This window comes from Nannospalax galili, unplaced genomic scaffold, assembly GCF_000622305.1.
Source record: "Nannospalax galili isolate Female #2095 unplaced genomic scaffold, S.galili_v1.0 scaffold180, whole genome shotgun sequence".
NCBI lineage: Eukaryota > Metazoa > Chordata > Mammalia > Rodentia > Spalacidae > Nannospalax > Nannospalax galili.
In genome coordinates, this window is record NW_008348199.1 from 2,949,541 (window position 1) to 2,970,784 (window position 21,244).

General features: G+C 46.1%; 1 protein-coding gene across 7 annotated transcripts in view; it reads left to right on the forward strand.

The window, feature by feature from the left end:
- Pacsin2 (protein kinase C and casein kinase substrate in neurons 2) overlaps positions 1 to 21,244 on the forward strand; it is a 119,238-nt gene that overhangs the window by 39,882 nt on the left and 58,112 nt on the right. The window contains exon 1 of one of the 7 annotated variants that reach the window (XM_008844749.3): positions 11,509 to 11,634. The exons of 5 other annotated variants lie outside the window; for them this stretch is intronic. The gene's annotated coding sequence lies outside the window, so the exon portion shown is untranslated. Of the gene's footprint in view, positions 1 to 11,508; positions 11,635 to 16,970; positions 16,992 to 21,244 lie in introns of those variants that run through there. One more of the 7 variants, XM_017801033.2, reaches the window with a different exon arrangement.

Here is a 21,244-nt window from a genome sequence, read left to right on the forward strand (position 1 = left end):
GTGCCAGATCTGCCAACAGCAGAGACCAGCACTGAGCCCCCGATATGGCACTGTTCCCCGTGGCAACCAGCCTGCAACCTGGTGGCAGGTTGACTACATTGGACCACTTCTATCTTGGAGAGGACACCGTTTTGTCCTTACAGGAATAGACACTTATTCTGGTTATGGATTTGCCTTTCCTACACGTAATGTTTCTGCCAAAACTACCATCCAGGGACTTACAGAATGCCTTATCCACCATCGCGGTATTCTGCAAAGGATCGCTTCTGACCAGGGAAACTACTTCACAGCCAAAGAAGTGCGACAGTGGGGCTATGGTTATGGAATCCACTGGTCTTACCATGTTCCCCACCATCCTGAAGCAGCTGGCTTGATGGAACGATGGAATGGCCTCTTAAAGACACACAGTGCCAATTAGGTGGCAATAGCCTGGAGGGCTGGGGCAGGGTCCTCCAGAAGGCAGTGTATGCTTTGAATCAGTGTCCAGTATATGACACAGTTTCTCCTATAGCCAGGATTCATGGGTCCAGGAATCCAGGGGTGGAAGTGGGAACGATTCCACTCACTATCACCCCTGGTGACCCACTAGGAAAATTTTTGCTTCCTGTACTGTCTACTTTGCACTCTGCTGGCTAAGATGTTTTGGTTCCAGAGGAGGGAGTGCTTCTGCCAGGAGAGACAACAAACATTCCATTGAACTGGAAGCTAAGATTTTCCCCTGGACACTTTGGGCTTCTGATGCCCTTAAGCCAGCAGACTAAGAAAGGAATAACAGTATTAGGAGGGGTGATTGACCCAGACTACCAGGGGGAAATTGGACTGGGTCTCCACAATGGAGGTAATGAAGATTATATCTGGAAGGCAGGAGATTCCTTAGGGCGACTTTTGGTGTTACCATGTCCTGTGATTAAGGTCAATGGGAAACTGCAACAACCCAATCCAGACAGGACAATAAATGGCCCAGACCCTTCAGGGATGAAAGTATGGGTCACCCCTCCAGGGAAAGAGCCAAGACCTGCAGAGGTGCTTGCTGATGGTGGAGGAAATACAGAATGGGTCATAGGGGAAGGTAGTTACAAATACCAACTTAGGCCATGTGGCCAGTTGCAGAGACGTGGATTGTAATTGACATGAGTATTTTTGTCCTATTTGGTTAAGAATAGGCTTGTGCATGTATACACGTTTAGCAGATACGTGTGTTCTTTTTTTGAATGTGTAATTGAGATAAGTGTTAAGTGGTTAAGTGTTGTGAATCTATATGATTATATTGGGTTATGAGATACTGAAGGACTAAGAATTCCTCGAAGACCTTATCACCTACTCTAAGATATATAATGCATTTGTAATTGGAAAATTTGGTTCTTACCCGGTGGTAATTGTATTCTACAAAGGAAAAGAAACAATGGAGAAGTAAGTTATGATAGCTAATCCTGGATGTTAATTTGACTGGATCTGGGATTAACTGAAATGAGAGAGATCTTCTTGATTGGATCATCTGAAGCTGGAAGACACACCCTAAATGTGGGTGTTACTTCTGATGGCAGCCTGTATAAAAGGCCATGGCAGAGGAGAACACCAGGCTCCTTGCTGCTTGCCTTCTCTCTCGCTGGTGAGTTCGTCTTGCTGCTGTAGACTGAAGCCTAGCTGATCTTTTGGAATTCGTCAGACCTTCAGTGCCAGATTGGGACTACTGAGACATCCAGCCTCGTGGACTGAGCGACTACGGATTCTCAACCTCTCCAGTGTGGTGCAGCCGTTGTTGGACTACTCAGACTCGATCCTGTGAGCTAAGCTGATAAATCTCTAAACATATATAGTCATTCTACTTGTTCTGTTTCTTTGGAGAACCCTGACTAATACAGTCGGCTTACCCTATTGCTTTTGGGCATGAGGTGAGACAGTACCTCATGGTGAGTTTGTGGAGCACAAGATGCTCACCTGTTGGTGGGATGCAAGAGAGAAGAGACCAAGGTCCTGTCATCCCCTGTGAGGCCCTGGCACCTTTTAAAGTTTCTACCCACTCTGAATAGCGCCACACTGAGTACTACGTCTTTAACACATGGCCCTCTGGGGGATGCTGGAGACCCAAACTGTAGCAGATGGCTACACCAATAAAACATTACTGCAGCATTTCAGGTGTTCTGAAAACACTGCAGACTTACCATGTGGCCTGCTCAGCATTGTTTTGAACCTCAGCCCTTCCTTTTTGGGATTGTTCTCCAGTGTGTTGTCCAAAGAAGGCTTAAGCCATTCCCGGGGGTGGGGGTGATATGACGGCTCAGCCACCCAGAAGACACTTTTGCTGCCAAGATGTTAATGTTAGAAATCCTGGTATTGGGCTGGGGGGATGGCTCAGTTGGCAAAAAGTGCTTGTCTTGCAGGCATGAGGGCCTGAGTTTGATCCCCAGAAACCACTGCAAAACTGGGCATTGTGGCACATCTTGTAATCTGAGTGCTGGGGAGGCAAGAGACAGGTGGACCCCTGGGATTCACTAGCCCTTGGGCCTAGCCTATAGGTGAGCTCCAGGCCAGTGGACACAAGGTGGGTGGTACCTGGGGCATGGCACCCAAGGTTGCCTTCTGACCTCCTTACACAAAAAATCAACACATTGGTGCTTTGAAGCTTTTCCTTAGTTGGACTTTGTGTTAATTAGTTGCTTCCTCCTTTTTAAATCCCCTCCCCCCATCTTTGGACAACTGCCAGGGATGCAAAGAAGCTTATGTAAAGGACTTTACTTTAAACTCTCCCCACCAAATCCCAAAACTTTGGCAAAGATAGAGCTGGTTGGTACTTGGCTTTTTTCTGGCACATTTTTGGATTTTTCTTTTTTTTTCTTTTGGTCTTTTTGAGACAGGATCTCCCTGTAGCCCCAGCTGGCCTGGGTCTCTCTGTGTAGACCAGGTTGGCCTTGAACTCTGAGAGATCTGCCTGCTTCTGCTGGGATTAAAGGCCTGTGCCACCACACCCAGCCATTTTTGGATTTTTGGTAAAGACTGTTAGAAACTTGGCATGATGTATTCCCTTTTATGGATGAATGTAGGAAGAAGGCCAGATGACTCTGTTTACATCTTAGTTCCTGAAAAATACTAATGGCTAGAGATTTGAAATTGGCCACCACCTTCCCCTCCCCAAATGACTTATCATATGATCTTACATATTAATATGTTTCTAAAATTAAATGTTTACTTATTAGTCACTTTTCTGTTGCTGTGATAGAAACATTGACCCATACCACTGACTCTTCCTTATAGAAGGAAGAGTTTATTTGAGCTTACGGTTCCAGGGGAATTACAGTCGGTCATGGCTGGGAGGCGTGGTGGCTGGAGGTGTCTAGAGCAGGAGCAGCAGAAGTGAAACTCTCACATCATCACACAAGCACAGGAAGCAAGAGAGCAACTAGAGATCTGGCAAGGCTTAAGAACTCTGTAAGCCCATCCCCAGTGACGTGCTTCCTCCAGGATAGCCACACCTTCTAAGACCTCCCAGAACGGCGCCATCATTTGGGGACAAAATGTCCAAACATTTGGAGCCTATGGGGGACATTTTCATTCAAACCACTGCACTTATCATTTGAAGACAGACAGAGGCTAATAACTTAAATGTCCTTTGTTGACTGGCAGCTCTGAGCCCTGTCATCAAATCCTGCATTTCAAGTCACTTGCTGGTGGTACCTCACTCCTGCAGTTACAACAGGGAAGCTGAGTGGCCCTGGCTAGAAAGCAGGCCATTTGGTTTATCAAAATCATTGGTGTATGATAGAGATCAATCACTTTAAGGTTTGCATCTCAATAAGATACACTTAGCCTAACGTGTCATCAAATCCTAACCTTTGACTTTGGTACCTTGTGATACAGTTCCTGGTCAGTGTTGTCTCCATTGTGCTGCAGAAGTGGGCTGGGCAGGAAGTTCTGCTACTGGAGATCTGGCCCCTGGAAATGGTAGAAGTCAAGAGCACTCCAATGACGTGGCCTTCAACCATTGGGATTCCAATTTCCAGATCTCCAGAAGGACAGACACCAAAGCTGAGGCAGGAGGACCTCGGGTTTGAGTCCAACTTGGACCGTGTAGTCAGACTATGGTTCAGCAACAACCAGAATTGCTGCTGTGATAGAAGATGTCTGCCAAGGCAGGGCATGTTGCAAGTGCACAAGGACCTTGAGGGCTGGAGAAATGTTGTCTTGATTAGGACAGAAACTACACAGGTATACCCATCTGCCAGGGCCACAACATAGACGCACTCACTTGTTTGCAAATTAATATCTCAGTAAAGGGGAAAGAAGGGGAAGGAGAAGGAAAAGGAGGAGAGGAAAGAAGATGGAGGAGGGGGAAGAAGGCGGAGGAGGGGGAAGAAGGCGGAGGAGGGGGAAGAAGGAAAAACCCCATGATGCACTGCACTGCTGAGATTCTTTATTGGGGCCACGATTTTGCCTCTAGAACATTGATCCTCGTTACCCCCCTGCTGGCTGCTTATTTGATCTGGTGTCTGTCCTGCAGATGTGGGGATTGGGATCCTAATGGTATAAGGCCATAATCAGAGGGCTTTTCTTGGGCTTCTGGGTGACTTCTACCATCCCACCTGATCCACCTGGCTCTGCATCTTGGGCCTGCTGAGTTCAGGGACCTAGATAATGGAAACTGTGGAGCATGCCCAAGCTGGGCATCCCTTGCCTCCCCATCACCTCCTGCGGGTGAGGTGGCCTGCTTTTCGATGCTCAGCCCTACCTCAGCTTGTGCTTCAGCTTAGGTGGGGAGGCCTGAAGCCCAGACCTGCAAACTGCAGGATTTCATTAAGGACTTAATACTGTGTGTCCTTTACTATCCTATGGCTTAGGACTAAGGGTAGACGGTGCTCATGTACAGGGTTTCTCTTTGAAGTGATGAAAATGTCCTAAAATTGATGATGACGGGGGGGTGCAAGCAATCAAATTGTATAAAATTTGTTTTTTCCTCATGTAAGATGACTTATTCCCAAATATGCTATTTTTACAAATGTGGTTCCACTGGAGGCGTGAACGTGATAAAAAGAGGATGGGCTCTGAAAGTAGGAGGCGGGCCTGAGTTTGAACTCTGAGCTCTGTCCCCAGCTATACGGAATTGTCTAAAACAGCTTTCCGTGGTGGGTCACTGCTCCATCCTCTGCTGTGCCCCTCAGCACTTAAGACACATGATTTTAATTTGTTTACACTTCTGCTCCTCCCATACATCAGGACCCGGCCCAGAACAGGGGCCTTGGCTTCTTCATTCAGCTCTGGGTGCTAAGTCCCTAAGCACTGTGCCTGACAGTAGTGCTTATTGAATGAGTGCCCAGTAGTTTTTTTGGCGAAAGATGGTAATTTTATTAATCCCCAAATCGGTTTAATTGACATGTCTCAGGTATATTATAAAACAATTACAAATTTAGTAAACGTTTCCAAGTAAACCAGTAAATGTTGCTTAATGTAAAAACGTACACCATAAGAAAGCTGAGCTACTTAAACTTCTACATACTCACTTGAATACTAAACTTGAAAAACAGCATACTCTTGATAATGTCTCTAAAGACAGAGAGAGCTGAAACCCTCAGTCCATAAGTAATAAAGCATTCTTGTACAGGATAAAATGCTATCAACCAACACTGGGAACAGGCATTATTTAATGGGTAAATAAAGCAACTAAACAAAACTATCTTTGTGGAGACACCAGACACGCACATCTCAAGCTCAGCACAGATATTTTCATTTTGCTCAGTTGTCTGAATAACTTTTTAGCAGTTTGATTTTTTTCTTAAAATACAAATGTAAGTTTTACTCAGTTTTTATAAGGTCATTGAATTAATTTTACTTTGGTTTAATTGCAATGGAATAAGCTCTGCAATCTAAAGCATACAGACACAGATTAAAGGGATTTTGTCACAATTTTTCCTAAAGGAAGCAAATGAAAATCTTCATGTTGGGAAACTGATACAAATCTCCACTGAACCCAAACCTGAAATCAATAGATATTTATTACCAAAATCCGACTGCTAGTACTGGGGAGAAGGCAACTCTTCCTGCCAAAGGCCTGGGAGTTCAGTTTTTACAGCCTTGTAATTTTTGCTGCCCACCAAATTATCAGGCTTCACTGGAAGGTTAACAGACGAAAGTAATGATAATGAGAAGCACTCCTTTCTACAAAAGTTTCTTAGTGTAGCCAGTGTTCTAGGTATGCCATGAGATGGAGGGTTATATTCTTTCTAGTCCTCAGTTACCAGAGACTTGAAGACACGTTTCAGTAGTTTCCACATCATAATGTTGAGTTTCTGCAATAACTTTGTTCTTCAGATTTCCCATTTCTTCTTTCACTTCTGTTTGTTCAACAGTTTTTTGATTCTTCTGAAGGATTTTGACACTCTGCATGAATTGCTCAGAAAACTTTTTGACCGCTTCAAATTTTGCTTCCTCTTCCATTCCAGCTTGAAATACAATAAGCGCTTGCTGACAAGACATAGCAATGAAATCATCCTCTTCTTCCTCAGTTTCCAGAACATTACTCTGCCACTGCTCAAACAAAGGCAGAATCGTCCAAGAGTTATTCAGAACACAGACTCTCCCTTTCATTTCGTTGTTCTTTAAGAAAATGGTTATGTTTCTCTTTCGGGGTTTGGAAAGAAGAATTTATTCTGTTGTAACTGCTTTCTCTTCGCAAGAAGGAACTGCATCATGTCACCTTCAAGTTCTTTGGACAGCTTCTCAGTACCCTGCCTCCGTTCTTGTTCATCTTGTGATAATGAAGTACTCTCCTCCAAGTCTGGGATGATTTTTGGTCTTTCTGGAACATTGCACTCGAAGTCATCATCAGATGGAAAATCCAGAGTCTCTGCTGGCTGCCTTTCACTGGCGGCCTTTTTCTTGGGTGGCATATGTCTACTGTTTCCCATCACTGGACTCAACTGCTGGGCAAGCAAGTCCTACCACAACTGGATGTTCTGGATGTCTTCTCAGCAGCTCGCACCTTGCCAGGACTTGCCACCCTAAGCAAGAGTTGAGTGCCCAGTAGTTTTAAGTCTGTGCTGACAGGCACCACTTGCCAGAGGTTAGTGGGGGTGGGGGGTGGGGGATGGGGGCTGGTTTTCCTACAATAGTGTGTCTGACTTATCACCACCTGGGGGTGCAGAATGTAGAACTGCCTTAGTCTTATTTTTCCTGCGATTCTGGGGATTGAACTATGGTTTTGTGCGTACCAGGCAAGTAAGTGTTCTGTCTTTGAGAACCAATCTTCCTCTTCTACTGGGGGGGGGGGGGGTTGTCACTTTTCCTCACTAGAATCCACACACTGGTGATAAGCTGCGCTGGCATTATTTAGGAGAGAGAGAGAGAGAGAGCGAGCATGCTGGTCTCCTTCAAAGTCTGCTACTGTTTGCATTTTTAATTTAAAAATACTATTTTTATGTGACTATAAATTTTGATGTAACACCAGGAGCCAGGTAAAGGGAAAGGATACATGGCCTTAAAGGACAAGAAACAACCTGAAAGGGGGACAGTAGGGAACGGATGTTACCTGAGGGAGCTGGAAAAACCAGGAGTAATCGGCAGGGAGGAGAGGAGGGAGGGACATGCAGGGACCGCAGGGTGGGAGAGCAAGGAAAAGTCAGGAGAGGAAAGATGGCTGGAGTTGGGAGATATTGGGGGGAGAGGGAGGCTAATGGGGGCATTGTGACTACGGAGGGCGGGAGTAGGGAAGTCGGATGGAAGAATAAAGAGTAGCGATAAGGGAATCTCAGGGCAGGAAACCCAGAGGGAACAGTGATGCCCTAGAGACCCTGTGAGAAATGCACACAGAGTGTCTGAACACTAATGCACATGTAGACCTGGGAGCTGCTTGGTAGGGAACGCAGTGCCAGATAGAAGAGACCTCCCTTAGAGTGTCAGGCATGCTGTACAGAACTCATCAGAGAAGCTTCTTTTTGCATCAGTTGGAGGCTACTGCAGAGCTGCACACCTGGTCAGGCACAGAGAACATACACCTGGGAGATGCCCACTACTAGGTGACACATCTGCAGTTGAATCTCTACAACTAAGGCCCATGGAACATAGCAGAATAAGGGGTAGAGAGAGGGCTGATGGCACCCCTCAACTCTCACCAGAGAGGCTCCCTTGTACATCAGAGTTCGATGCACACAGAAGGCCTCAACTGGCCAAGTTTTGGAGAATAAGAGACTGTGGAGTGTAGGATGGGACTCAATATGGAACCTCACCCACCCACGGCTCAGGGAGCATTGCAGAAGAGGAGGTGAAAAGATTGTAAGAGCCACAGCTGGTTCATGATTACAGGGAGGCGGTGGCCTCCAGGTCACTAGAGACTTGCTCATGTGAGCTTGTGGCAGCGGTGGCGAACGTGGGACCCATGTCAGTTCAGTTAAACAAGAGCCCAGAGGAGAGGTGAGAAATAGATGGGCCAACACTAGATCGAGAACTATTTGACACTGATTGCTGCTGGGTGAGGGAGAGTATGACTTATATATGACTGCTGGATGGGCTGATTAGACTCCAGTGGACACATTTACACTGAAGGACATTTGGGTACAAACACCTGAATGACTAGGACTCAGCATGTATGGCAGAGTGCATAGGGTTTGGTGGGAGCATAGGAGGAGGCATGAATGGGGAGGGGGTCTGAATTTGAGTGGGAAATGTATGAAATTTAAAAAGTTCAATAAAAAATTTTAAAAAATAAGAAAATTTAAAAATTATTTTTATCTTATGTGTACAAGTGTTTTGCCTGTTTGCATGTAAGTACATCTGTGTATGCAATGCCACAGAGACCAGAAGAGGGCATCAGATCCCCTGGAACTGGAGTTACAGCTGGTTTTAACCTCCATGTGTGTGCTGAGAGCGGAATCCGCGTTCTCAACACAAGCAGGCCCTTAATGATGCTCTTAACCACTGAGTGTCTCTCCAGCCCCTGTTGCATTTTTATCATGCCTTACTTGTGTCTGGACCTGGGCTCAAATACTGCCTTTCCTTCAACTGGCTATGGGATGCTGGGCAGATTACATGACTGCCAGTACCTCATTTGTCTCTCCTAGAAAATGGAGCAAACAATATATTCCTTCATAAGTTGTCTTCCTTATTTAACCGTAAGTAAAGCAAGCAGTGTACAAGTGTCTATTGAGTAACCTTTCATAAACAGAGGCCAGTGGACGCATGCTTCCTAGCCATGCACGTGGCCCTGGGTTCCCAAGGGCCGGGGTTTGATCCCCAGCACTACCAGAGGGGGAGGGTCATGAGACTTAAAACACAGGGACTAAAAAGCCAGGCGTAGTGCCTCATACTTTTAGTCCCAGCACTCAGGAGGCAAAGGCAGGTGGCTTTTTGTGAGTTCAAGGCCAGCCTGGTCTATATAGTTCCAGGACAGCTGGGGCTACAGGGAAACCCTGTCTCAAAAATACCCCTCTTCCCAAAAACAAAAAAAGCCACAGGGAATAAATGCTCCTGTGGCTGTTGCCTCCTCAAAGCCAGGAGCCCCTAAGTAGATCTCTGGCACATGGTTCGTGAAGAGGGCAGGTTAGACAGCCTGTTCCACCAGCACTTGGGACATTATTAGAATAAGTGCCGACCATTGTGGGCCACCTGATCCCTTTGTAAGGTGCAGTTGCTTTAACAGAGCCGACAAAAGAATACAGGAACATCTCTTGTAGAGTATCGACTTTTCTGAAATTTTAGTAGTAAAAATTATCATGCCAAGTAATAATCTTGTCTCTTCTGATTTTTTAAAAAATTTATTTTATGTACATGGGATCCCCTGGAACTGGAGTTAGTAGGTTGTTAGCTACCATGTAGGTGCCGAGAAGAATTGAACCTGGGTCCTCTGTAAGAACAGCCAGTGCTCTTAACTGCTGAGCTATCTCTCCAGCCTCCTCTGGTGTTTTTCTATTAAGTTTCTAAGTACAAGATTTCAGAAAAAGATTTCTAACCTATTTTGTGTTGCAAGGTGTAAGATTAGGTGACTTTTTTTTTGTTTCTGTTTTGAGACAGGGTCTCCCTGTAGTTCCAGTTGGCCTAGCATTATGTAGACCAGGGTGGCCTTGATCTCACAGAGATCCCTCTGCCTCTGCCTCCTCAGTGCTGGAATTAAAGGCATGTACTACTATGCTGGCTAAGATAGGTGACTTTTTAAGGACACCACAGAGTGAGTAGTGACATCAGGAGCACTGGTAAATGCTGTGTATCCGTGTGGCATAAGGTGGCCTTGGGGATAGGGTAGAATTTGTCTTCTGGGAGGGAACCTTGGGGAAACTGAGCTTCTGGAATATTCCTTTCCTGTTGTAGTTTCAGTATCACCTGTTCTTATGCTTGTAACTTTTATATATAATTATAAATTTTAGACTATTATATGGGGGGTACATGTGTGCCATGGTGCATGTGTGGAGGTCAGAGGATTACTTTGTGGAGTTGGTTCCCCTTTCACCTTTATACTGGTTCTATGCTTCAAATTCAGATCTCCAGTCTCGGGCAGCGAGTGCTTTACTTGCTGAGCCATCTTGATGGTGGGATATTTTATATAATTTAAAGATTGTTATTGGCAGATAATATGCTTACATAAAAGTGTGCAGTGTAAGTGTGCATATCAATGTGTTTTCACATGCACACACGTGTAATTAGTTCAAGAACCAGAGTCCGGCACTAGGACTGTAGCTCATTAGTAGAGTGCTTTGCCTAGCATTGTGTCATGCTCTAGGTTTAACCTCAAGTATTAAAGGGGAGAGAGAGCAAACCAGAACAGCACTCAAAAGTCCTGTCACCTGTCCTGCCTTCCTTCTTCCTGTCCTGGGTGTAGACAGTTCAGCTTTGTCGGGCCTCCTCTTGTGCTTTATCTGAGGATCCGCCTGGGCCAGGCGTGCCTGTGCCCACACGCCACCAAAAGTGATGCCATTGTTTCCCGTTTACTTTCAGTTCTCAGAACCCAAGAACGGGGCCTTTTTTTGGTTTTTATGGCAATCAACTTGCCCATTTGTGTGCCCTCCTTCGTAGGAGACAGTTGTGCTGTGCAGGAGTGACCGCGGGGGTGTCTTGCCTGTGTCCAGCGCCCCCACACCCCCAGTTCTCCCTTCTACACGAGGCATCCATTCATCCTCCACTTGTGTGGTGTGTGCAGCATCTGTTTACTTGCTCTGGGAAGCAAGCCTAGCCGCCACTGGCCTCTCTGGCTCCTGAGGTGCGGGAGTCGCCTTTTCTTCCTGTCCTCGTAGGAGAAGAGCCTGACAGTGTGCAGTTGCTGTGTGTATGTGCAGGTTGATTTGGGAAGCGCAGTATGAATTGTTGCCAGACCTTGTTTGATTGATTTTCTGTGGGAATTTTCCAATTTTCTATGGGAATTCCAAGGTTTCTGGGGTCACTTTCAGAAAAGAAAGCTCTTGTGTGGTGGCCCAGGCTGTCAGGAACTGTCAGAACCTGGTGCCTGTGCGGTGAATGCAGCCGTGTGAGGGAATGACCTTATCTCAGCAGCCAACAGGAAATGATGAAATGTGCTGGGAGAGCTCAGTTGGGAGAGGAGGTCAGAATACCAGCAGGGTTGGAAAGAGGCAGGTACTGACGGACGGACGCACGCAGGGCCGGGCAGACGGACGCCGAGCCGGACACAGATTTAGGCGGCTGAAGCCAACGCTTGACAGAAACGTGAGTGTGCTTTTTTAAGGTAGAGCTTTTTGAAAGTGGGATTTTCATAGAATTTTTTCCCTGATAGTTAACCGCAGTCTCACCTTGTAAGTAAGCCCACCTACTTTTTAGAGGCTCTAGATGGAAGTGTTCGGCCAGTTTGACATTAACCAGGGTGGAATGTTGTGTCCAGTATGGCCCGAGAAAATGACAGCGAGTGCTTATTATGTTCCTTTGACTTGAACGAATGAAGGTGTGAGCCTGTGGTGTTTGACTGGGTTAGAATCCCTGCATGCTGCCTTTGAATAACTTTGAAAGTGCTTGTGTTTTCCACGAGCTTGCACACCTCCCGTGGAGTTTCCCCCTTACTGGATAGCTAAATGAGTTACCCGAGTCAGCTGTCAATGGAGAGCTGTTATTTTATTACCTGCTGCTTTTCTTGAAAGCCAGAAGCTAATCTATAGATGCATAGTGCTGTGCCCTTGTCTGCAGCACTAGAAACTTCATGTTCTTATCGGATATCAAAATATAAACGTTGTGTTGCCTTAATAACAGCAGCCTTACATCCTTTGAAATGATTTCTTATCTTAAAAGCCATATTCTGGAAATTTTGACCCCCTTCTCCCTTTATTTTTGCAGTACTTTGTAGTGCTGTAATTGTCACTCAAAGCTTTAACAAGCCCTGGTCCTCAGTGACGGCTTCTTACTGTGTCCCCTATTGCTGTGAACAATTGACAAGGCAGTGGCTAGTGCTCTTCTTCAGAAAACGCTGCCTGTGTGGCCGGGCCGTGCATGAAAGTGTGCCTGCTTTCTTACGTCGTTACGTACTGTGACCTGTGCATGTGTCTGACACTTTTTTGGGTCACATAGGAAAAGTTTCTAGAAACTTCCACAGTATATAATGTGTATCTTTTAGACTTAAATTACATCAGCCAGTTTTGTCTTTACTCTTGGAGGCTTGAATAGCTCTTTCCTCAAGTCTCCTTGATCATAAAACATATTACTAATTCTATTTACATGAACTTTAAATGCCGCATTTGTGAAAATAGTAAAGAAGTTTCACAAGTGTAACCAAAGCCTGTCTTACAGGTATGAGATTTATACCAGTAAGTAAGCATACACCTTTATGGTTCCTTTCTTTTTATTTGACCCTTGATCACCCACATACTAAGTTATTCAGTGATGTAATTTCAGAGGTGGGAACTTAGTATTTAGAGTTGTAGTGCTTCTTGGAGTGGATATTGACAGGCCCTTTATTTTTATTTATTTAATTTTTGTTTTTTGTTTTTTGAGGTAGGGTCTTCCTGTAGCCCCAGCTGACCTGAAACTTGCTATGTAGACTAGAGATCTGGCTATCTCTGCCTCCCAGTGAGTACTGGGATTAAAAGTATGGGCCACCACATCCAGCAGGGCCCCCTGTTTTGACAAAGGAATTAGTGGTGACTTTCAAGGTCACAGGGCTTGCTGGCTACCTGGAACCCAGGCTCCTGCTGTCTAGGTCATCACTTTTCCAGGACAGTGATCTGTTTCTCAACACTGTTACCTTGAGCAGTCCCCTCTTCCCCTAGATGGAATGCAAGGCCCACCTGCTCTACCTCTGATCTACATCCCCACCCCGAGTGGCCTTTTCTTCTAATGTATTAGTTTCCAGCCACTCAGCTTTTGTTCAACAACATTCCCATGAGAAGATGTAGAGTGGCTGAGAGGGAGCGGGATATGAGTAAGTGCCCTTTAGTATAGAGAGCACTGCAGTCCCGCCTTTCAGAGGTGCTGCTGCTTTTTTTCTTTTTCTGTCTCTTGAGACAGGATCCCCTATAGCCCTAGCTGCCCTGGAACTCACTATGGGTGGCCTCAAACTCACAGAGAACCGCCTGCCTCTGCCTCCTGAGTGCTGGGACTAAAGGCGTGAACTACCATGCTCGGCTAGGTGCTTTTCTTAAAAATAAAGCATCTATTTCACGGTTTTTCCTTTTCCTCTCCTAAATTAGGCCCTGGCCAAGTTTTCCATAGATGAGAACGCCAGCCCTACAAGATCACATCTAGAAAAGAAATGGACAAGTGCTTAGTTCGTCTTTAGGATGTGAATGGAAACCTCCAGCACTGGCCCCCTTTCTCAGCATTTCTGCATTTCAGTTCCTATATGGGAATAGCTACAACTCTCTAGAGATGGGCTGAACAGGTTTTGCAACAAGAATGACATGTTATAATGTAAATAAAGAAGGAAAATGATACATAGAAATGGAATTTATTCACAACCTTCCAGAATCTTTAAAGAAAGTCTCTGCTGAGTCTAGGATGAAAACTTGGGGTAGAATGGCACTTTTAGCATGTGTAAGGCCTGGGTTCAATCCTTAGCACCCTAAACCCATAGAGGTCTCTGCTAAAAATTAAGTTAGGTCCTTCTGAAATTCAAATTTAAGGAGACTGACTGAGATCAGTGGATGACTGTCCTTAGACCTCAGTGTGGTTCCCACAGTCTGTCCAAAGCTACCTTCAGTACTCCAGGAGGTTCATACACTACCAGTTGTTTTTACTTCTAAAATAGAGTATATTCCTTTAAAACTTTGTGAAATACATATACTCCAGGAAAATAGGCATTTCTAATAAATATTTTAATTGTACTTGAAATTGAGTTCAAGAAATATATACCTCTTTTAATTTATAAAACCCACGAATGGAGGGGGCTACATGAGCAGTATTTCCATGCACCAGGGCAGAGCTGTGTCTTCCCCACTGGCACACTAATAGACTTCTGTCAGTGCCCTTGAAGATGTTTCCAGGTCATAAGGCAGGTGATGACACCTGGACCTAAAGAGGGAGCAAGACTACAGGCCAGAAGAAGACTTTAGGAATGTCTGTGCCTGTGTATGTCTGTGCCTGTGTGTGAGCCCCTCCACTCCCCCTTCCCCATTACTTTTGTTCTTCAATTAGCATTTTAGACAACTCTTCTTTTTTAAAAATTTTTATTTTATGTGTGTTGAGTGTTTTGCCTGCATGTATGTAAGTGTACCATCTGTGTGCAATGCCTCTGGAGACCAGAAGAGGCCATCAGATCCCCTGGAACTGGAGTTATGGATGATTCTAAGTCATTGTGTGGGTGCTGGGAGCTCAGCCTGGGTCCCCAGCAAGAGCTCCTAACCACTGAGCCGTCTTCCCAGCCCTCGTCTTACAGTTTTAGTGCATGTTTTGTAGAGTATCTCACTTGACTTCTTTTTCCTAATGATACAATTGAGCTCATCTCTTGCTGGAGTCCGTGAGTACTGTTTTATCAGCTGTTCTTCCTATCCCTGGCTTCTAGGCTGGGAATGATCACGTACCCCTTTAGTCCTAGCGCTTAGGAGGTAGAGGCACATCGACCTGAGTTTGTGGCCAGCGTGGTCTGTATAGCAAGTTTGAGGCTAGCCAGTGCTACATAGTGAAACCTTGTCTCAAAACAACTGGACAACATCCTAATCCCAACTTCTGCCACTCAGTGCTATGAGACTGAAGGATGTGTGGGGAGGCTCGTGCTCTTGTGGCTTTACTGCAGACATGAACAACCCCCATCGCTGCTGCGGGCTTGGAAATCACCCGGAATTTGTGTCTTGGCATTTGGACCTTCCTCGTGTCTGTGCTTGAGTGGGGCTTTTCTCCAGATGAGGTTTTGGTGGTGGCCTTAGAATGTCCTTTCCCAGCATTCCAGGCTTCTTCAGAACTGGGCAAAGAGAAGTGTTCGTATGTGAGATAATAGCCGCAAGAAGCAAGGTCGTTGATTTGAGTGAAAGAATGAAGGAGCAAATGAATGTGGGCAGTGTTCTCCTTCTGTAGATGTTTGTGTGTGTGTGTGCGTGTGTGTGTTAGGGATTAAACCCAGGACTATTAGGCAAATGCTCTGCCACCGAGTTACTGCAGAACTAGATTCTTTAAAAAAAAAAAAATCATTTAGGGGACTGGAGAGATGATTTAGCAGTTAAGAGTACTTGGCACTCTTGCAAAGGATCTGAGTTCAGTTCCCAGTACTCACATCTGGTTACTTACATGCACTTGTAACTCAAGCCTCAGGGGGATCTGATCCCCTTTTCTGAGGTTACTTTCTGAGGTTAATAACCTCTCTTCTGGGGTTATTTTAGCTCATGGTTTCAGAGGCACAGTCTACAAGCCCTTGGCCTTTGTACTCAAGAACATCATGTCAGAGGGACCTTGTGGTGGGGGCAACCTTGTGGTCTTTACTTCTTGGCATTTAGGAAGCAGAAAGAAAGGGGACAGGAACAGGCCAGATACAGCCCTGAAGGGCACGTTCTCCAGTGACTGACTTACTCTAACAAGGCTCCACCCCCTTTACTACCTCCCAGTAACCCATCAAGGGTTTAATGCACTGATTTGGTTAGAACCCTTAGGATCAAATCTCTGGAAACAGACAACAGCTAGAGGTCTGAAGCATACCCTTTGGAACTCCCTTTCTGCAACATTTTCTTGGTGGTATATATGTCTGAAAGGTCAAGTTCTTATAAGCTGCTTTTGCTGGGTGTAGGATGCTTACTGGACAGTTACTGTTGCCTAGCATGTTGAATGGGTTCCAGTGCTTTCTGGCTTTCACTGTTGCTGCTAGTCTAGCTGTGAATTTTTGAGGATTAGCTGCCTTTTTTCTCTGACTGCTTTGTGATCTCTGGATCTTTAAGGTTCTTCAATTTTCCTGATTCATCTTTGTGGGACTAGTAAAATCTTGCTTGGTAGCCGGGTGTGGTGGCACATGCCTTTAATCCCAGCACTCAGGAGGCAGAGGCAGGCAGATCTCTGTGAGTTCAAGGCCACCCTGGTCTACATAGTGAGTTCCAGGACAGCTGGGGCTACAGGGAGACCCTATCTCAAAAAGAAAAAAAAAAAAAAAAAAAAATCTTGCTTGGGCTTAATAGGCCTCCTTGATCTGTGATTTGGTGTCTTTGATTATTCAGAAAAATTATCTTCAAATACTGCTTTCTCCTGTTCCTAATATATTTCTTTTTAACCCTCTTCTTCCTTCTCTTCCTTTTCCTCCTCTTCCTCTTCCTGTTCCTCCTCCTCCTTCTCTTCCTCTTCCTCCTCTTCCTCCTCTTCCTCTTCCCCCTCCCCCCTCCTCCCCCTCCTCCTCTTCCTCTTTGAGGTGTCATGTAGTCTAGGCTGGCATTGAAATTTCAGAATAAATTAACAATTTTATTGAAGATACTTAAAAATTGAGACACAGGCTATTTCTTGAGCCAGTCAAGCTGAGAAATATTTTATTACAGATGGGGGATGAGTAGGGAGAAGGAGGAAGAGGAGGACAATTACTTCTGGATACACTAAGAAGAGAAGAGTTGTGCATTGTGATTGAAGTTAAGATCACCAAGATGTTTTCTTCAGGACTCCTCAGATGATACTTGGTAAGGCAAGTGTGGCAACTGGCATTTTGTCATAAATGGAAGTGGTGATTTTTCTCATTCATAAAATTATCACTGTTAGGTAGGCAGTAACAGACACGTGAAACTCACTGGAAATGCTTTCTAGTTAGGCAGCGTGTGACAGATGTGTGAAACCTAACGGTGAAAGTTTTATCTTGTGTCCTGGAGTTTTCAGGGGTGCAGTGGAATCATGGATGCTGTCAGTATATGTCCTCAGTGCTTTAAAGAAAATAAGAAAGCGGTTGTTCTGAGTCAGATATGAGTGACCATGGCTCAGGAACATAGTCAGATCACCCCAAATGACATGTTCCACTGTGGAGGAGGTTATATGAACTTGTATAGTCAGGGAACAAAAGGAAATCATAAGTCATTTACCAGTTACGTTGGACGGAGCCTCAGGCGGCCCACAGCAAGAGGGAGATTGTGTCTGTAGGTTCCTGACACCACGGCGTCCTGAGCTTTAGCGTTGGTGGAGGCTGGAGGTCAGCTGAACATAGAGATACGCTCTTATAAGCGTATCTATTAGACGTGCTAAGTCGGACACAAAAGTCAAGCTAAATGCCCACTAAAGGGCCTAAGGAGCTCTGGGCCCTCAACATTCTCTCCATGATCATGATGTTCTAGCCAGCCACGTTTAAGCCATAGGTTTGATCCTCACAGACAACCTGTACATGCAGTTTCTTGAGATGACCTTGATGCACAGGGCTTATGTCCTGCTTGTTAAATGGCATCTGCCCTGTGTGTGTGTGTGGGGGGGGTGAGGCTCAGGACCTAAAGCTTGTGTCCGCCGTGGCCACCTCAGAGCTGCAGCCCTGCCCCTTCCACTTTTCTCAAGGAAAGGGAATTTTGCGATTGAGTATGCTTTGCTTAGGTGGGTTTCAGATTATTGCTTGACAAACGGGTTTTCATTTGGGTTCATTCCCCAAACTACTGGATAATTCTTTTTGTATTTTTGAGACAGGGTCTCTCTGTACCCCCAACTGGCCTGGAACTCACTATATAGACCAGGCTGGCCTTGAACTCAAGAGATCCCCATGCCTCTGGCTCCTAGTGCTGGAGTCAAAGGCATGCTCCATCACACCTGGTTTTTGTTTGTTTGTTTGAACTAAAGTCAAGTTAGAACGCAGTTCCCTCTCTCCCTCCCCAATCACTCACTCCCTCTGCAGTCAGTGTGTTATACATGCCAGCCCCAAAGAGACCCCATGTTCTTCTCTGGAGTCCAGTGCTTTGGCCCCATCTGGTATGTGTGGATTGATAGAATGGGTTCTTGAGCAAGTAGCATCACAGTTGAATGCAGACCGATGCCTATACAATACTTAAAAACCAAATCCTTGTGTGGTTTTGTGTGACATTTTGACTTCAAAGGTGTGTATTCATAATATGGCTGAGCAGCATTTCTGGCTGGTTTCAGACGGGTGTGGGGCACTGCTTTCTGGTGCTTCCTAGCATTCCTGTGGTGGCGGGTTTTGAACCAGAAGTGCTGCTTTAAAAAATATTGGTGGTAGGTAGATGGGGCAGAAGTCATTCTCGTGGTGACTTGAGGACTCAAGCTGGTGTCTGACCTGCGTTTGTAAATAACGCACATCACCCTCATGCGTGCTTAAAAGCCTCAGCAGCTCCGTGGCTTGCTCTCAGGACCAGCCTAACCCTGTGCTGCAGTTCATCATGCAGGTTCCTCTACCTTGGATGCCTTCTGCTTCTTTAGCTAAGGATTTCCCAGTGAAATGCCAGCCCTGAGCAGCCTTTCTGAGTGTCCCATAATGTTTTTGCACAGTTCTTTCCTAGTTGGAAGAGGGTGCTGTGTTGGAGGAGGAAGCTTAAGTGATTGTCAGCCTTGTGAGAAACGAGTGCCTCAGTGATGGGTCCCAGCCCCAGGCATCATTCCCTACTACCCAGAAAGACCCCATCCTCTGGCACAGTGCCATTGGTCCCACACAGGCTCTAAGGCAGATTGGATTCCATCTTCAGATGAGTGTCATCTCAGGCCTCCTAAGTATTTCGCCTGAGGAAATCAGGCCATCAAAGGTCTCGTGAAGAATCAAGTGTGGCACATTTCAGAGACCTTCTGATTCTTGCCTGGTTATGCATTCATGGTCACATCCTTGTTCTCGTGTTTTCTGATTTTCAGCTCAGCTGCTTTCACCTAAGGCAGAGCTGCAGTCCTGGAGGGTTCTGCTTGTCCGACTTTGGGGTAGAGAAGACCCTCCGAAACTGCCGCCTGTCTGCAGAGGAAAAGCGTCCGGTCCTCCTTTGCCAGCAAGGGATCACTGAGGCCCTTTGTATGCCTCCTAGAGGGGCTGCCTCCGAGTGGAGGAGTTGAAAGGACCTGGAGCTGACTTGGGCCACTGTGATTCATGCTTGTTGTTAAAATGCCCTTTGTCTAGCCTTGGGAACCTGCTTGGGCCAAACAGGCCTCACAGCCGCCTTCTCCGTTCAGATGGAATGTCTCTCTCCCTCTTCCCTCTCACATCAGCCCGTGGTGAATGCCCCCATTTTGTAGCCTTCTGAACAAAGGGCAATTTCCTGACCCATTCTGTATTTTTTCCTTCTATTTTGGCCAAAAGAATCTGTCCCGACCCATGTGACTTTTCTGTTTTAGAGTTTAAGTGCAACTCTTGAATGGGAAAACTTGCAACTTAAGGAAGAGATAGCCTTCCAAGCAGACACCCCTAACTGGGAGAAGGAACCTCTAGGAAATACCCACCGTGGCCTGATAGGCTGTGGCAGTGCGCCTCAAAGGCCAGCGCAGAGGGGAGGGGAGCCACGTGGGTGCAGGAAATGAATTTGAAACCTGGTGTTCGAGGGCAGCCCAGGTTCCTGCTGCCATGTGATATACCTCTCTGGGGCCTGTGGCCATCTGTCACTAGTTTGATGCTGTGATTTGGACATGAAGGTGACCCTGACATGAGAGGGAAGCCAGGAAGGAGCTGAGCTGATGTGTCCTTCCGTCAGCAGTTGTGTACATGTGCATGCCGGTGTGCCATTTGCTGAAACGGATTCTAACACTGTTAGAACACCACTGCTCCATCCCATGGCAGGCCGCTTTGTACGCTGTGGATGTGATCGTTAGTCAGTGAGCACTTGTTCTTCCAGCCCTAAAGGGAGTCTTTGTCACCCATGGCTGCCTAGGCTGTTGGTATAGAGTGCTTACATTTGGGGTAGAACTGACATCTGTCAAATACGTTCCATTGAAGTTGAGGACGTTCTTAATTCAGAGTTTTGGTGCCTATAGATCATAATACTTTTACCATATTTAAACAGGAGAAATTGAAATGGCAGCAGTATCATGTAGCCCACCTTGAGCAGATGTGTCAGCAGGGTGTGGGAAGAGGAGCTTCTGGCTAGAGCAGCGTGTGAATGTCGGGAGGACAGTTTATGGGAATGTGAGAGGGCTGAGTGGAAGTGTCTAGGAGGCAGCTGGATGTGTGGGTTTGGTCCAGAGAGCAGATGGGGCACAAGGTTAAAGGCAGTTAGACGTGTGGGAACAGAGGAGTTCGCTCAAGTAGAGTGTGCTGTGACAGATGGGGCCTGTGATAAGAATGAAGACATACACGCGAGTGGTGGGCAGAGAAGGCGCAGTGTGTGATAGGGAGTGGGAAGACCAGGAGGCCTTCCAACTGCTCCTTGTCCTCTGTAGAGGGTGAGCGTGAGAAGGGAGGTAGCTGAGGACGAGATCAGAGGTGAGCTGAGAAGGCCTGCAGGGCTGTTGTGCATTGGTAAGCTGCTGGTTGGCAGCTGTCAGGGAGGAGAACCCCTGGAGGAGCGAACTCTCCAGTGCAGCCCAGAGGCAGGAGACTTGGCAGTTGGATTGATAGGGATAGGTTTTCACTAGGCAGGTGAGAAAGAGCTGGAGGTAAAGGAACTGATAGTACTCAGGACTGTGGAGAAAAAATGTGGTGGGGCTTCAAGACCAACTTGAGAACTGAGGAGAGTCTGTCTGATGAAAGGAATTTAATGTAGCTACTCTGAATTTCTGGTGACTTCCCCTGAATGTATTGGTTTAAAGGAAGAAAACCTGCTCTTTTTTTTTTTTTTTTTTAAAAGACAGGGTCTCCCTGTAGCCCCAGCTGACCTGGAACTCACTATGTAGACCAGGCTGGCCTGGAACTCAGAGAGATCTGCCTGCCTCTGCCTCCCAAGTGCTGGGATTAAAGGTGTGCACCACCATGCCCGGCCCGAAAGCCTGCTTTCTTGAGTGACAGAATTGTGCTCTGGCTCTCAACAGGAGAGTGCAG